This window comes from Chionomys nivalis, chromosome 24, assembly GCF_950005125.1.
Source record: "Chionomys nivalis chromosome 24, mChiNiv1.1, whole genome shotgun sequence".
NCBI classification, from domain to species: Eukaryota; Metazoa; Chordata; class Mammalia; order Rodentia; family Cricetidae; genus Chionomys; species Chionomys nivalis.
This window is the reverse complement of record NC_080109.1, coordinates 40,398,602-40,416,858: the sequence shown is the minus strand read 5'-3', so window position 1 is coordinate 40,416,858 and position 18,257 is coordinate 40,398,602. Positions and strand designations below refer to the sequence as shown.

The 18,257-nt window shown below is 45.4% G+C and overlaps 1 long non-coding RNA gene across 2 annotated transcripts in view; it reads right to left on the bottom strand.

Annotated features, from left to right (window-relative positions):
* Positions 1–316: 316 nt before the first annotated feature.
* The window catches only part of LOC130866118 (uncharacterized), a 47,635-nt gene continuing 29,694 nt past the window's right edge, over positions 317–18,257 (bottom strand). The window contains exons 2-3 of one of the 2 annotated variants that reach the window (XR_009056299.1): positions 10,982–11,163; positions 317–637 (exon numbers count right to left, since the gene is read on the bottom strand). This is a non-coding gene — a long non-coding RNA (uncharacterized LOC130866118). Of the gene's footprint in view, positions 638–10,672; positions 11,164–18,257 lie in introns of those variants that run through there. The other variant, XR_009056298.1, reaches the window with a different exon arrangement.

Here is an 18,257-nt window from a genome sequence, read left to right as displayed (position 1 = left end):
CGCAGAGGTGGAGGTGGCGGCGTGCAGCAGGGGCCTAGGGACACACACCCTGGCGGCGGCTTGGGATCTGACACTGAGACTCCCATTCATAGGTTGTCTACTTGGCGTCAGAGATGATTGGGATTAGTAGTTTAGTTGCTGGATACATGGAGCTGATTTGACAGATGAGTATTTGTGCCAGCCCCTTAAGTCCTGTGGTAACTCAGTCAGAGAAGCAGAGGACAGATAAGACCGCTAAGGGAACTAATTTAGTGATATCCAGGAAATGGATTGATCTTGTTGATTGCTTATTTGTTTTTTTATTTATTTGGGTTGTTTTGAGACAGGATTTCTCTGTGCAGCCCTGGACGTCCTGGAACTAGCTCTGTTGACCAGGCTGGCCTTGAACTAGAGATCTGCCTACCTCTGTCTCCTGAGTGCTGGGATTAAAGGTGTGCGCCACCATGCACAGCCAAGAAACATCTTCAGAATCCACAGAGCTTCTTGGGTTCCACCTGTGCTTCAGCACTGTGCATGTTTCCCACGTTTCCAAAGGTAGCATCTCTCTCATGGCAGTGGGGTCCTCATGATCTTCATTTCCCAGGCTTTTCCAAAATTCCAGACAGAATCCCTTAGCTCCCAACAAATTGGACAGATCCTGTTTGACAAACAGAAAATTTCAACTTGGAAATGTCATTTGCCTCAGTTCTACCGTTGCTGGATGACGTAGCTGAGAATAAAAATCTAGTGTTTAGCTTTGTAAAACTGCTCATGGAGGCGTACTTCTGGGACACCCCACCCCTGAACTCAGGAAGTAGAGACAGGAGATTCACAGGCTGAAGGTCATTTTCAAGTTCAAGACCAGCCTTAGCACCTTGAGAACCTATCTCAAGTATGTGATTTGCTTTGCATCAGATTCTGTCTGGAAAAACAAAACAAGGTGGCAAGTGGAGAGAGGCTCACAAGGCCCTGCCCTCCATGAGGATCTTCAGACAGCTGACGGTTGCTAAGTGAGTTGTGTGTGTATGTCTTTGATACCCAAAGGACCCTGGATGGGAGACTTTGGCAGTTGAATCCAACAGATGGTATTGTTATATACTCATACGCAAATACTATAGCAAAGACTGTAAGAGTTTGCCAAGGTTGTTTCACCAGCATGGCCACCGAGACAGGAGCTAAACATGGATGACACCAATGGACACGTCAGACTGAAAAGAGAAAGGCCCATGAGGCCTCGACTCTACACAAGGAACTATAGACACTCGAGAAGCACTGGGAGCAGGAGAGGCGGTCCTCCCAGAGACAGAGCACACCAATCGGTGGTCCTCCAGGAGAAAAAGCAACACCAATCGGTGGTCCTCCAGGAGAAAAAGCAACACCAATCGGTGGTCCTCCCATAGAAGACAGAGCACACCAATTGGTGGTCCTCCCCAAGAAGACAGAGCACACCAATCGGTGGTCCTCCCAGAGACAGAGCACACCATTCAGTGGTCCTCCCATAGAAGACAGAGCACACCAATCGGTGGTCCTCCCATACAAGACAGAGCATACCAATCGGTGGTCCTCCCAGAGACAGAGCACACCATTCAGTGATCCTCCCATAGAAGACAGAGCACACCAATCAGTGGTCCTCCCATAGAAGATACAGCACACCAATTGGTGGTCCTCCAGGAGAAAAAGCACACCAATCGGTGGGGAGAATCGGTGGTCCTCCCCAAGAAGACAGAGCACACCAATCGGTGGTCCTCCCATAGAAGACAGAGCACACCAATCGGTTGTCCTCCTCAAGAAGACAGAGCACACCAATCGGTTGTCCAATCACCAGCCAGCCCTGAGCACACATACAAGTATAATTACATAGACTTAGCAGGTGGTGTGTAGGAATATATATGTGTATACTTATACATATATATGCTTGCAACAACAAATAGTGAGAAAAGAGGCCATGAATTTTAAAGAGAACCTAGGGAGGGTTTGGAGGAGAAATATAATTAAATTACAGTCTCAAACAATGTTAGGTAACAAGTTGATTACTTGCTTTTCAAATTTGATCCCTAAAATTAACTTGGGAAGATGATAAAGGTATCAAAAAGAAACTGGCAAGATTAGTGACACTGACCACCACCTGCAGAGGACTGGAATTGGGTCGCCAGGGAGGGCCTTCCTGAGAGTTCTCAGACTGTCTTGAGCCCAAACGGAAGGGGAGGTTTTGGTGTGTCATCTAGAAACCAAGCTGCCCTGTATTTCATTTGTTTGCTTCTTGCTGTCTTTTTCTGGGGTGGAAGTTTTCCTGGTTAAAGAAAACAGGGCCCAGCATGCTAGACAAGTGTTCTACCACTGAGATAAAGATGCTAAAATATGAGGAGTAAACAAAGAAGAGAAAGGTAAGAGGAAGAAATAGAGAGGATGGGGTGATGAAAAGAGAAGACAAGGGATGGCTCAGCAGGTAAGCCATCTTCCAGAGGACCCAGGTTCGATTCCCAGCGTCCACATGGACGTTCACAACTGTCTGTAACTCCAGTTCCAGGGGATCTGACACCCTCACACAGAGAGGGTGCACCAGTGCACATAAAATAGGAATAAATGAATTATTTAAAAAGAGAGAGAGAAAACAGAAGGAAAGAGAGGACAGAGAAAAGGGAAGGAGGGAGAGGTAGAAAGGAGAGAAAGCAGAAGGACAGAGAAAGTGTTTTGAACAGTGAATGAGAAGACAAAGGGACATGGCGCAGATAGTTACTGAAAGAGTAAGAAACTTCACAAATCATCAATGATAGCTGCACAAAAACCCTGTTACCACAAGAGCATTGCTTCAGTGCTGAGACGGGAACCCAGGCTTGACCTCCAACCCAAAAGTCTTTTTGTTTTTAGCTCTTATTTTGCATATGGGGAGACACCAGGAGTTTGGTAGTCTGCTCGCCTACCTTTACTTCCTATGAATATCTTCAGCCTAACGTGGCGTTTTTTTTAGGAAAGTCTGAACACTGGAAAGGTCCAAGGGCTTGGGAAGATAGGGGAATGACTCAGGGACTGAGTCACAAACCTGAGGAGCTGAGTTCGGATCCCCAGCACCCACGTGAAGAAGACTGAGGGACAGGCAAGCCTGGCATTCCAGCACTAGGAGGCTGAAGCAGGAGGATCCTTGGGGTTCAGTCAGACCAAAATGGATGAGCTGCAGGTTACTGCGAGACCCTGACTTAAAAACATACTTTGAAAAATAATAGAGGCCGGGCGGTGGTGGCGCACGCCTTTAATCCCAGCACTTGGGAGGCAGAGGCAGGTGAATCTCTGTGAGTTTGAGACCAGCCTGGTCTACAAGAGCTAGTTCCAGGACAGGCTCCAAAGCCACAGAGAAACCCTGTCTCGAAAAACCAAAAAAAAAAAAAAAAAAAAGAAAAATAATAGAGGAAGACTCCCAACATTGACCTCTGGCCTCCACACATGCCTGAACACACATGTTTACATCACACACATACATGCATTTTTCTTCTGTTTTTAAAAGTTCTCACAGAAGTCCGGTGATCAAAGGTGGTGATGCACACCTTTGATCGCGGCACTACGGAGGCAGAATCAGGCGGATCTCTGTGAGTTTGAGGCTAACCTGGTCTAAAGAGCTAGTTCCAGGACCATCAGGACTGTTTCACAGAGAAATCCTGTCTAAAGAAAAAAAAAAGTTCAGCAGACCCGTGACAACAGCACAGAGAAAGCAGGGACAGGAAGATAGGTTGGAGCTCAAGGGTCAGTTTGGTTAGGGAGACAGACCCTATCTCAGAAAGACAAAAGGACAAATGACAGGCCTAAGGCTAGGCACTGCCGGTAATCCCAGCACTTGGTAACTTGGTAGGTGGAGGCAGAAAGATAAACCTGGGCTGGCCCTTTCTGTCTTCTCCCCCTTCTCCCAGGCCTTCCTCTCATATATATATGAGCCAATCTGGACTGACAAACAACTAAGAAGAATCAAACATAGGCATCATTTTGTCTGTTTTAATTTTTATGTTTAGAAAGAGCTAAATTAAGCCAGGTGGTGGTGGCGCACGCTTTCAATCCCAGCACTTGGAAGGCAGAGGCAGGCAGATCTCTGTGAGTTCGAGGCCAGCCTGGTCTACAAGAGCTAGCTCCAGGACAGGCTCCAAAGCTAAAGAGAAACCTTGTCTTGTCTCAAAAAAAAAAAAAAAAAAAAAAAAAAGGCTAAATGAACACAAGTAAATAAAACCTTCTATGACCCCTATGAAAGTCACACCCTCTCCTTTGAGACACGGTCTCACTCTCTAGCCCTGGCCTTCCTGGCATTGATCTGTAGACCAGGCTGGTTGGGAACTCATACAAGAGGTCTGACACCTGCAGAGCATTGCAAACTTTTTAAAAATGAGGAATTAAAAAAACAAAACAAAACAGGAAGAACAAAAGTAGTATATAATTTTGCTTCTTCGATCTTGCTAAAATACTAAGAAAAAAAAATTGCAGTCCATAAAAACTAAAGGCCGGGCATGGCTTAGTGTGCGGGGTGCTTGCCTGACAACGATGAGGTTCTGGCTTTGATTTGCAGAAGGAAATTAAACCCGAAGCCTGTAAAACAGCGGCAGGAGACTCCGAAGTTCAGCTTCAGCTTTGCTAAGTAGTGAGTTGTTGATAATGTTGTAGTTTAAAAACTGCAAAGAGAAGTCGGGCTTTGCAGCAAGGCTCACAGAGGAGGTTTACGGGAAGAGAGGAGAGAAGGGGGTAGAGAGGAGGGCACAGGCCCAGTCCCTGGGGACAAGAGTGGCAGAAGGGAGGGAGGGAGGGAGGGAGGGAGGGAGGGAGGGAGGGAGGGAGGGAGGGGAGGGGAGGGGGAGGAGGTGGACAGGTCCACCTTTTAAAAGGGAACATAGCAAATGTGCACAAAGGGTGCCCTTAGTGGCTGCAGATGAGGACATAGCCTGTCAGGACCCCAAGGGCAGGCTAGTGCAGATGCCTGAATACTAATAGACACACAGAAGTTCAAAGTCAGTCCCGGGATACAGGAGACCTTGTCTCAAAAGCAGAAAAAAGGAAAAAAAAAAAAATCAAAGGACACAGAGGTAGAATGCTTGTGTAGTATGGTCGAGGCCTGGGGTGAAAAATTCACGTAGTGATTTAATTATACAAAGCGCCTTGAGTTCCAGAAGACTGTTTTAAAATCATATACAACTCACAGAGGCAGGCAGATCTCTGGGGGGTTGAGAGAGTATTGTCTATATAGTGAGTTGCGGTGAGTAAGGAATCATAGTGAGAGAGTGTCTTAATCAATAAATCGATAAGCCGGGCGGTGGTGGCGCACGCCTTTAATCCCAGCACTCGGGAGGCAGAGGCAGGCGGATCTCTGTGAGTTCGAGACCAGCCTGGTCTACAAGAGCTAGTTCCAGGACAGGCTCCAAAACCACAGAGAAACCCTGTCTTGAAAAACCAAATAAATAAATAAATAAAAATAAAATAAATCGATAAAAACGGTTAAATAGGAATCATGTACAGCCAGTTCTAGTGGTGCACACTTTTAATCCCAGCACTCGGGAGGCAGAGGCAGGTGGATCTCTGTGAGTCTGAGGTCAGCCTGGTCTACAAAGGGAGTTTCAGGACAGCCAGGGCAACACAGAAAAACCCTGTCTCGAAAAACAACAACCTTTACCACTCTTTAATACAAAATGTTGGTAGTGAGGAACAGAAAACACAGATCGTTAAAAGCCCATTTTTTACATGTATTAATCTTCAGAGGGCTTGTGTGGCATGCACGAAGAAGCCCTGGATTTGTCACTGCAGAGCCAGGTGTGGTGACAAATGCCAGCATCCCAGAGTTTGAGCATCAGAGGCAGAGGATTGGGAGTCCAGGGCCATCCTTAGTTACATAGTAAGCTCAAAGCCAACCTGCACTACCTGAGACCCTGTCTAAAAATGACAATAAGAATAATTTTTTTAAAAAAATCATAATCTAAGTCGATGCCCTACTTACACATGACGTGCAACCACAAGACAAAATTTGTGCTGGGGTTTCCTTAAATGTCCTTCTAGGACTCAAACAAAGCTAAGAGTCAAAGGGTATTAAGGGCCAGCAAGATGGCTCCATAAATAAAGATGATTGCTGTCAAGTCTCACAACCTAACGTTAATCCCTGGGATCCACATGGTGGAGTAGGAGAAACAACTGCCAATGCTTGTTCTCTGATTTCCATATGTTCCACAGTACAAGCTTTCCTAAATACTTGAATTTGCCCGCGTGCGCATGTGCGCACGAACACACACACACATTTGTGCATGCACACACATTTTTAATTTAAATGTAAAAAAAATTAAAATATTCTGTAATAGTACATTCCATAAAAACATAACCAAACAAGGCTTTTTTAGGGGGGGAGCGGGGTGGGGGAGGGGTGGGGGAGGGGTTATTATGTAAATTGGCTGGAACTCACCTCCCAGCCCAGACTTGCCTTGAGCTCACAGAGATTGGCCTGCCCTCCACCTCTGCAGGACTGTGGTTCACTGAGTGTACCACTATCCCGGGACTCCACGGGGAAGAAAAAAAATAAGTAAATCGGTTTGTGTACGGTCCTGTTCATGCCTTTCCGCCTGACATCTGAGTTCAGGCTCTGTCTTGACCAAGCTGTCTGTGCACAGAACCACAGCCCGAAGGAGGTCACCTGCCGTCAGACCTCTACAGTGCTGGCAGGACAGTGTCATCACTGGGGCAGGCTTAAGATAGAGGAGGGCATCTTGAGTGTCAAGCGGGAACAGTAAAGGTGCCCTGTATTAAGAAGGAAGCTTGGAATCCATCTATTTAAGATTAATCACTATTCCCTTAGTTAAGCTGTTGCCATGTCTAAGTTTCCTCGTGTAGAAAATAATCTACACTTCCAGCTAAGTTATTCATGGTCCAGTTTGTTCTCAGAATACTATAATAGGCTTTGTGGAGATAAGTTTTATAATAGGGATTTAATGGAGTGAGAAGGAGCAAGTCCCAGGTCTTTGAGCATGAGCATTTGTACAGAGCACCTCCCTATCCCCTAGTCTGCACCCCAAAGGATACTCAGCCTTCTTTAGGTTCTAATTCCCTGTCTTGAAAAACAAAAACAAAAACAAACAAACAAAAAAAAGAATCAGATGCACAGGCACAGAGGTCGCTTCCTATGGGGAAGGGACTTGCTATTTGCAGAGCTGGGGAAACAGCAAACAGGGATGAGGGTGGAACTCAGCAGGGGTCAAGGAAGAGCCCTTCAGTGCCTCTTCCAGGAGTGGTCCAGGTCCCTGCTCTGCAGGGAAATTTGAGTGGTGCTTTTTGAACAAAATTGTGTGTGTGTGTGTGTGTGTGTGAGAGAGAGAGAGAGAGAGAGAGAGAGAGAGAGAGAGAGAGAGAGAGAGAGAGAGAGAGAGAGAGAGATCCCAAAGGTCTATAGACACCAGCTTTATTTCCCAAGCTTTGACAGTTTAAACTGTTGACTCTGTATAACTCTGCTGTGAAGACACTGTTACATCTTGTCAATTTTTCTTTTCTTTTTTTTTTAACCTCTGTGTGATGTTACTTTCCTTATTTACAAATTCCCTCTACTTTGTATCCAAATGGAGCCTATTAGTCATTTGCTTTACAAAGTAGCAAGGGACTTGAGCCAAACAATTCCTTGTCAATCCCCAGTGTTGATTTGCCCTGAGAAGGTGTTAAAAATCCCTCCTTTAAAGCCTTTCAAAACAGGTACACACTTTCCTACTTAACAAGGTTACAAGTTCTTTATTTAATATTGAATTTGAATAATAATTGGTTTCTGCCACATGATAACCACGTTGTATCTAGTTTGCTGCCGTGCTGTCTACCCTATTTGCATATTTGTAGCAAAGTATATAAAAGAGTAAAGATGCTTGGTTTATTATTTACATAAAACTGATTTTAGTCAGGTGGGGATTCTGAATCAGATACTTAACACTTCTAACTTTTGAAAGCAGAGCCCCTTGCTTTGCTCCACGCATTTTAATGATTTCTACGGCTGACAACTCCTCTCCCCGGCCTTCCAAAATGTTTATACTGTCCCCAGTAACACTCCGCAAATGCTGTCATCTCTGGCTAAATCCTTACTTAGGGTGCATGCTATGCCTCTGTGAGACAGGGTCAGGAGGTCAGAATTGATTTTGGAGGCCACCTGGAGAGTCTGGGCCATGAACTGACTCAAAAAATTTCTATCAGAGCCAGAATAGGCCACCTCCCACGGTCGGATCTGGCCTGACACTCCAACTGAGGGACCAGCATCGCAGACGGGCTTGGGGAGAGGGCAGAGTTGTCGACCCCAAGAGCTGACCTCTTCAAACTTCAGGAGAATTTTTTTGGCAGTTACCACGGTGACTGGGTACTCTAATGGCTTATCCTTCTTACTGAATGGAGGAGGAAAAAAATAGGAAAAAATATGTTAAAACCTACCTCATACAAATGTGTATCACAGTTAAGTTTTTTTTGTTTTTTGTTTTTTTAAAGAATGAGGATGGCCTTAACTTGTTTATTCTTTTGGATATTAATAAAGTCCTAAAAGATGCTTTCAAACTACAAAATTTGATGTTTGAAGCAGATCTGTTTTCATGTTTGTTGTGTGCCTGTCTTTTTCTCTTCTCTCTCTCTGGTGTATGTGTGGGGGAACCACATTACTGACAACATATGACCGAGTCATGAGCAAACCTTTCAAACAATGCAATTGTATTGGGAATTCTAATATCGCTCCACTCCTCTCAGAGAATAACTAATTAGCTATTGTAGGGAAGTTTCTAAATAAACATTTTTGCTTTAAAAACAGGCTCAAGGTACTTCTTCCTCTTGAGTGGATATTCTCCATTGTACCTCCCTTGAAATAATAAACATAGGGGAAAAAGCCAAGAACAATTGCCATTACATATATTACCCACAAATGACGTCACAAAAATAGTATATATGTTAAGAACAACACTCACAGCTGGAGAGATGGCTCAGTCAATTAAGACCCCTGGTCACTCTTCCAGAGGACCCAGGTTCAATTCCTAATACCTACACAGCAGCTCACACCTGTCTGTAGCTCAAGTCTCAGAGGATCCAGTGCCCTCTTGTGACTTCCGTGGGCACCAGGCATGCACATGGCATATAGACATATGTGCAGACAAAACACCTAGACACACTCACACAACAACAACAACAACAACACAACCACTCTAGGAATACTTTATATATAACAAAGAATACACAGAGGAAAAAAATACTTTATTTAAGAGCAGCGAATACTGAAACTTAAAACTTAAAATACTCACCAAAGCCGGGTGGCGGTAGCACACACCTTTAATCCCAGCACCTGGAAAGCAGATGCAGGCATTTCTCTGTGAGTTCGAGGCCAGCCTGGTCTACATAGTGAGTTCCAGGACAGTCAGGGCTACACAGAGAAACCCTGCCTGAGAAACAAAACAAAACAAAACAAAAACCAAGCAACAACAAAAACCCCAACCCACCAAATGGTCTTTCAAGCTAATTCCAAATATGATCTTGACATACAGTCCTGGCCAATGCAGATACTTCCATAGTCCATTTCATTCCATTCCGCAGAGCAAAAGCACACACATTAGAGAATCTGCTACTTGACTCTTGGTCACAGGTTATTACATAACATTCCTTAAAATAACTCCTGGATGTTACATGAAAGTAAATGAGAACCATAGTAAGAGTGTTTGTTTCTTATTAGCTGGGAAGGCTAAGGAAGAGACTCTCTAGTGGAGGGATTGTTTGACATTGGGGAGGCCCTGGGTTTGAGTTTCAGCCCTACAAAACGTTAGCAACGACAAACCAACTAGAGAGCTGAACAAGTATTTTGGGAACTGAAATCATGGGCTTTCAATGCTGTTGTTGCTCTGATCCACCCTTAGTTTTCTCATCTACCACCTCATCGGAAGAATCTGTACCCCCCCACACACCTCTTGGGTGTTTGATATGTGCCCACTCACTTATACCAGTGTTTAGGAGCACTTCTACATACTGGAGAAGGGAGAGCTGACCGGCATTTAAGAAAGCATTGGCTATGTAATGAACAATGTCTTTGGTCTAAATTCCATTTTTTTTTCTCTGCTGGAAATGACAGCACCTAAACTCCCAGATCAAAGCCATCGTCAGCTACATTATGAGTTCAAGGCCAGCATGGAATGTAGGAGAACCTGGCTCATAAAATAAATAAAGAAGTAAATATGTATTTTTTTTTCATATGGATTCTAAGCCCACCTCCCCCCCCCCGGGCCAAAAAAATAAATTACAGAAATGTAGTAACTGTCACACCCAAAATGACACAGAAGTGGCAGGAGAGTCTCTAAGCTGCTCTTGAGTGTGCCTTCTGTTTTTTTTTTTTTTTTTTTTTTTTTTTTTGGTTTTTTCGAGACAGGGTTTCTCTGTGGCTTTGGAGCCTGTCCTGGAACTAGCTCTGTAGACCAGGCTGGTCTCGAACTCACAGAGATCCGCCTGCCTCTGCCTCCCGAGTGCTGGGATTAAAGGCGTGCGCCACCACCGCCCGGCTAGTGTGCCTTCTGTTATGACCAATGTTATGACCTATTTTTACTGTTTCGTAATCACCACTGGCTTCCTGGAATAGAATGAACATGAATCTATGTATTCAGTAATTTGCCTTTTCTCCTCCCCCCCCCCTTTGGTGTTTTGTACTTGATGTAGACAAATCCTGAGTGCTGGGGTCAAAGGTGTGCGCCACCACACCCAGCCGGCTGTCTGTGTGGCCCAGGAAGACCTTAGTCTTGAGAGTCTCCTGCCTCAGCCTCTCTATGGCTAGGATTAATTCATCTCAATTTTAAAAGGAAAGAGGGTATAATTCAGGAATCATTTCTTTTCTTGTCTTTTTCTCAGAACAGCCTCAGAAGGAAATGCTTCAGATGCCCCTCCGGCTGACCTTGAGTGGACCTAGCTGTGTTACCAAACACAGTTGCTAGGATCTTCCAGAGAGTAGCTTCACCACTGCATGAGTCACTAACGTGGTGGTGCCACCCACTGTCTGAGATGAACTCACATGGTCCTTCCAGCTCCGGGACCTCCTGGCAAGCTTCTCATAGGGTCCAGGGCTAACAAAACAGGAGGAGCAGCAAACAGAAAAGGAGGCCATTCTTAGGTTTACAAGGGATGTCTGCACTCTCAAACCAAAGGAACCAGCCATTTTCTTTTAAATGGGTCTTGAGAATTTCTAAGTTTGATCTGAAAAAGAAAAAAAAAATTGAAATGTAAGTCCTATATTCCCAAGACCCTTCAATTAGCTTCTTCAATTTTAAAATTTCCCTCTCAGAAGAAAAAAAGCCGTTTTTCACGTCTTTATTCTCATCACTTGGGAGACAAAGAATGCCGGGCCCAGATCTCTGAGTTTGAGGCCAGCCTAGTCAATGAGTGAGTTTTGGGACAACCAGGGCTATACAGAGAAACTCCGTCACCAAAAAGAAAAGAAAAAACCCCACAAAACTTACCCCACCCACAAAAACCAACCAACCAAACAAAAAAACAGTCATTTTTCATTCTCCCTCCTTTTGGGATGAACTTGAACTTGTTCCGTAGCTGAGTATGACCTTGAACTTCAGAATCTCCTGGTTCCACCTCTCAAGTACTAGTTTATTCTGTGCTGGAGATCCCGCCCAGGGCTTCCTCACTCTAGAAAAACACTTTACCAGGTTGGAGAGATGGCTCAGTGGTTAAGAGCACTGACTGTTCTTCCAGAGGACCCAGGTTCAATAACCAGCACCTACATGGTAGCTCACAACTGTCTGTAATGCCAAGGTCTGGCACCCTCACACAGACCTACATATAGACAAAATGCCAACTTAAATGAAACAAAAATAAGTAAATTATTTAAAGAAAAGACAGACAGAAAAAGAAAGCATTTTATGAACTGAGCTGCATCCCCGTTCTCATTTTTCAGTTTTGTGTATAAACATTTGTACAATGATACGGATATTTTGTTTAGTAGCTAGTTGAGCTGAACATTCTCTGATGGTAAACACCCATCCCATCAGTGTGCTGTAAAACCTGCAGATACATTTATAGGCACAAAGCCTCAACTCCAGAGGCCCCACTGGCTGGAATCCACGCAGACCTAGCTAGGCCCTCCCTGCCTGCTCAGTGTCATCATAGGTCAGGAAGTGTCAACTCCGCAACACCAGCAGATATCTTGGAGCCCTGGAGTCCTTCAGGTACCAAATGCTCTGGAAAATAACCTGATCAGAGATCTCATGAAACCAGGTGTGAAATAACAACCCCCAGCAAACTGCCTTTGACCAGATTCGAAACTCTCAGGGCAGGTACTGTATGGAACACAGCAAGGTCATGTTGCCGATAGTATTTCTCTAGCTAATTTTCTTTCTTCAGTTGTTCTAGCCAGGAAACATCGACCTATGAATTTTCTCTAGTAGGACTCAGTCTCCTTTCGGCTGGGTTTGTAATTAGATGTCAAACAGGAGGCCTGTGGCCTTAGTTATCTCCCCTCCAAGTGACAGGAAAGACTGCCCAAATAGCTACGAGCTAGGAGACACAGGATGACCGCTCAGCCCCAAATGACTTCACTGTGCTGATTTAAGGCTGCCCTATTTGGCGCCAGCTTTGCTGTCTTTCTTCAGGACTGGAGAACCTTGAGAACAGAGTGAAAAAAAGCCTGTAGGCAAACAGGGCTACGGCCCATAGCTATGGGCTGCCACTTGTGGACTGCGTTCTGTCACTCTCTGTGGAGCCGCCCTAAATTTCTTAGTCATTGCTTTTGGGGGCTAATTTCTCTCTCTCTTTTGTCTAACTTTTGGGAAAATAATCATGATTTCATTCTGAAAATTTTCCAGGGGGGCCGAGAAGAGAAATGGGTTAGGGAAAAGGCGACATTTTCTCATTCTTTTTCCTTCTCCTCCTGCCTCCTCGTACCCCCCCCCCACTCCCGGGCTGGGATTACAGGTGTGCCCCACCATGCTCAGCGGGACTGGGGTGTAGCATGTGAGGTCCTGGGTTCAATCCTTCACTGCATAAACCAGGCTTGGCGTCACAGCCTATGATGCTAGTCCTCAGGAGGTGGGGGTGGGAGGCTCAGAAGTCCAAGCGACACAGTGAGTTCTAGGCCAGCCTAGGTTACCTGAGGTCGGGTCAACATCAAATGCAAACAAGAGAGTCCAGAGCTGAAGAGAGAGAAGAAAGTGGGCAAGGGCAGAAGGGGTGGAGAAGGAACGGAAATGTCCCTTCTGGGCTTGTCCCTGATGTGACCGTAGTGAGCTGGATGGCTGAAGCTACAAATATAAGCAGATCTGCATGGTGGGGTGGGGCAGACTGCAGTCCATCCGCGAGGCTGCAGCTTTCCAGTTGTGCTGAGATCAGCACGGACCATGGGGTACCTGCCAGCTCTCTTCCTGCATCCGATGCTCATGCTTGCTCTTTTTCCTCCTGACCACGCTGCTCTCTCCGCCACCTGCATTGATGCTTTCTAAACACACCCGTCCGTGTCTCCAGCATCCTACTGTTTTGCTTGACCCAGGTTCTTTTGTTTGAAATCCTGGCATCTTGGGAGTCACCAGACTTCAATGACATTGGTGTGCTTGCCTGTTCCTTACGTTAGAGAAAACAATGCACAAAACGGACGTGGCATATCTCCCTGTGGATGCACTGGGAGAGTGTGTGCACATCGAGCTATTTAAGAAGAAGAGTCTGACGCTCTCTCACTGTGGCTCTTCACTGTCGCAGCCTCCTCCACCTAGCTCATGCTGCATCTAGAAGTAACTTTATTTATTTTTTATATATTTTATTTATTTATTCTTCTCTCAAGTATCAGATCCCGATCACTGTTTCCCCTCTCTCCTCTCCTCCCAGGCTCTACCCTCCACCTCCAATCTCCCACAGACCCACTTCAGAAAAGGGCAAGTCTCCCAGGGATAGCAACCAAACATGGCACAACAAGTTACAATAAGACTTGGCGTATTCCTCATATCAAGGCTGGATGAGACAACCCAGTAGGAGGAAAGTGTCCCAAAAGCAGGCAAAAGAATCAGAGACACCCCCACTCCCAATGTTAGGAGGCCCACAAGACCACCCAGCTACATAACCATATTATATATGCAAGGGACCTAGCACAGGCCTATGAAGGGTTCATGATGAACATTAAACACATACAATGACCTACATATGCATTTGGGGTTTCTTAGAAAAAAAAATCTTTCTTTTATTTATTTATTTTCAAGACAGGGTTTCTCCGTAGCCCTGGCTGTCCTGGAACTTGTTTGCTAGACCAGGCTGGCCTTGAACTCACAGAGATCCACCTGCCTCTGCCTTCCAAGTGTTGGGCAGGATTAAAGGCATGCGCCACCACACCCAGCTTTATTTTTATTTTCATTTGTGTGTGTGTATGCACACATAGACACATGTGAATGCCGGTGCCCCACCAAGGGTGGAGGGCATCAGTTTCTCACGAGCTAGAGTTACAGGCAGTTGTGAACTGCCTGACACGGGTACTGGGAACTACACTCGGGTCCTCTGCAAGAACAGCAAGTGTTCTTAACTGCTGAGCCATCTCTCTTTCCCCTCAATGCACACAGAGGATAAGATACTTCTTCTTTCAAGGTGATGCATCCAATTACGAATCGGGCGGATTCAAATTAAACCGTCAGTCCCATCCCTTCTCTGAGGGCCGAGGTAGCTAAAAAAGTTCAGATTCGAAGCTGAATCCCCTGTTTCACTTTCTCGGGCTTGAATTTCGATCTTGGCACTTTGATTGCCGCAACGGCACTGGAATTAAGAATCACCTTGCTAAACTGGATTCTCTTCTCGCTTCTGCGGCGCTATGAACTACATTGTCATAAAATCAATAGGGAAACCTCAGCTGTCACGGATCCTAAGCAACTTCTAGCCACAGAAATAACACGAACTGGCATTTCCGAGTTGGAAAATGTGTGCTGTTTGGATGACAAGAGCGGATCTACCCGAACGGCTTTAAATTTCCTGATCTCTGTGAGTGCAGAGGCCTGCCCCCACTGAGAGACTGAGATCCTGGAATCCGCTTTTCTCCTGGTTAGAGACCAGGTGTTCCCTTTCTTCTTTCAGAAACAACCACAGGGGCCAGCACAGCATATTGAGATGTGGGACTCAGAGCTATTTCTAAGCTCTTCTAAGTTGGCTTTCATAGAATTTATAACAGGATTTCAAATTAGGTATTTTTTTTTCCTCTCCTGAACCAATGCAAAATTCAGATTTGGATTTAAAAGTAGAATTCAGATACGAAGTGCTGAACAGTTTCAAAGCCTGTCTGCCCGGCCTCTGCCAGGACACTGCAGCATTTGAAGCCTCCAACTCCAGAAACAAGGGTGCACCGCCGGGCGCATTTCTGATCGGAAACAACATAACAACTACCAGTTGCAGTTGCCCCAACCTCACCATCTCGGGGGACAATGCTCAGCCTTGCTGCACAGTCTGCTACACACATGCTAGCATGCCGTTCAGAGGAGAGAAGAGGAGCCCATGACCAGACCTACTCTGTTTCTATTTTGACACTGCTTTCTGCTCAGCTCAGGGACTTGTTTCATGGGAGCTCATTTCAAAACCTGTTACTGGATGCACCTACCTTGGAGTTCAACCAGCTTGGAGACTTGGATTATGCAGGAAACATGTTAACTCATCTCAAAACCTTGCTAAGAAGGCATATGACCATGGCACACTACAAATCGTTTACACACTAGAGGTAAAAACATTCTCTGGTGAATCTGTCACAGAGTCTATGCAGCACAGTTGCCCAGTGCCTGGATCAAACTATCCACATAAGCAATAAGTAAATACATGCATGAAAAAGCTAGAGGAAGGCTGGCCATGGTGGCGCACACCTTTAACCCCAGCACTCGGAAGCAGAGGCAGGTGGATTTTGGTGAGATGGAGGCCAGTCAGGGCTACACAGAGATACCCTGTCTCGAACGTGCTCCCTGCCACAAAAGATAAAAGCTAGAGGGAGATCAGTGACACAAGAACATCGTATAGTTTTATAGCGTGGACGTGTGACACTTGTCATTTCTAAACTGCGGCTGCGGGAGTCTGCATTTCCTCCATCGGCCATCGTTAAGATCTTTGGTCTGAGAATGAAGCTCTCTACCTCTGATTTGCTCAGCTTCCCGGAGTCAAGGTTTGTCTGTTGCACCCACTTAGCTCTGGAACAAAATAGAACTCAGGCTTCTGTCAAAAGCCAGTATTTCAAACAAGCTCCATTTACAATCTCTCAGAAGTCTCCAAATCACCAGGTGCTGGTGGCAAACACCTTTAATCACAGTACTGAGCTCAATGAGACATCAGAGTTCAGACTCAGAATATGAGGCCAGCCTGTTCTACAGAGCGAGTTCCAGAATAGCCTGGGCTACACAGGGAAACCCACACTCAAAAAACAAAACAAAACAAAAAACAACAAAAAGAGGTCTCCAACTCATTATGAATAGGCTTTTGAGACAGGGACTCAGGCCCAACTTGGTTTTGAACTTGTGCCTCCCTAGTACTGGGATTACAGACATGGACCACTACCCCCACCCAGTCTATGCTGTGCTGGAAATTGAAGCAATGCTTTGTGCACGTCAGATAGGCACTCTATCAACCAAGTGATATCTGTACTTCAATCAGTCTTTCTTGGCAACTTTGCTCTAGGACTGTGGACACTGCAGGGTTTATCTATGATCACGGTTCCTTGACTCTTCTAGAACAAGGAGATACAAGGGACAAAGCCTACACAGGTACCAAGTCACTCTAACAGACAGGGGTCCCCCAGTGGGAGTGGGACAGAGGGAGTCAGGACCAGGCACATCATACCAGCTGCAACCAGAATTTGGTAAATTCTGATGTTTCGCTGTAACCGGACATTTGATGGGTTAGCTTTTCTTGCCATTGTAGGAAATGACTAAATCCTACCCCAATCTCAGGAAAGGTGCGTGTGGGTGAGGTCAGGGGGGCTTGTAAAATTATATCTGATTCCTTAAATTTGATATAGTGTTCCTCCATGTGGCCAAGTCGGACCTCAAATTTCCAACGTCTGAGCCTCTTGTCTCTACCTCCTAAATTCCAAACCAGGGGTGTGAGCCAATACACTTAATACATACACCTTCTAAGGCAGTTCCCTAAGCTTTCTGTTGGCTTAATTTTACAGACATATCTGTGTCTCCATTGATCTGTTTAAACAGCACATGATGTACACCAGGCAGGAGTCTTGTGCCACCAATTCGGGCACATTGCTTCTTCTTAATTCCGGCTCCTAGCCAAGTAAGGTGCTACCAAACAAAGTCGAACTCCCAGCCCTGAAAACACACTTATAGTTCAAAAATCATTACATCAGCAAAATACGCCTGAAGTTCCAAGGTTGTAGATCTGAAATCCTCTAGTTCCATCCACCAGATGGGGGCCCAAGTGTGACATTCCCCTGCGGATACCAAATTCTAGACCAATGGCATAGTCTCTGCCCCTGGGAGCACTCTGTCCTTGGGGATTCAAAAAGAAGGGAAAAGTTTCAATGTTCACTTGCCAGAGTTACTACATTTTTAAAAGAGAGTCCAGAATCTCCACACCTTCTTTTGAGCTCTCTCTCTCTCTCTCTCTCTCTCTCTCTCTCTCTCTCTTGTACTCTTGGTCACCAAGAAAATACATCTTAAAAGTAATTCTTCTCCATGCAGTTCACTAAGAACAGTTCTCGCAGGATTTCTCTCCTGGGAAGTGTGGGCACTTGTTGATCTCTGGGTTAGAGGCGGGGTTTGGGAAATTCGACCTCTGCCTGCCCTTGCAAGTTGTGGGGTTGTAGATTGGCAGCGGCTCTGTGGAGGCAGGGCCAGGGATAGCAGGGGTCAGGGAGGTTGAGATGTATTCAAATGTAAATTTACACCTGAAAAGACAGAATGGAGTCACCCACTTGGGGGGTGATTTGAGTTTCTTGTGAATACACGCCCTGAGAGCTTCCTCGGAAAAGATGAAAGTTGCAGGAGAGAGGAAACCCAGTCTAGAAGTGCAGGAGCAGGAAGAAAGGAGGGAGCAGACACGGCTTTGATGAGCAAAAGAAATGAGTTCAGCCACCGGTTGTAAATCTATTTCAACTTTTCCTCTTCAATGCAGTTTTGAGATACAATAGCATGGTGGTAATTTCTGCCTTTCTAAATATTTGGAGATTGTCTATGAAATCAAGAATATTCAAATAAAGAACCAGCCTATTTTTTCCCCTGGCATTTTCCTGGGCTTTCTTGCTGTGTAATAGTCTTTCTCTTTAATGACTGCTACCTCCCTTGCTTAGTGGAATCCCAAAGTACCAGTAAGTAAACAAGAAAGGA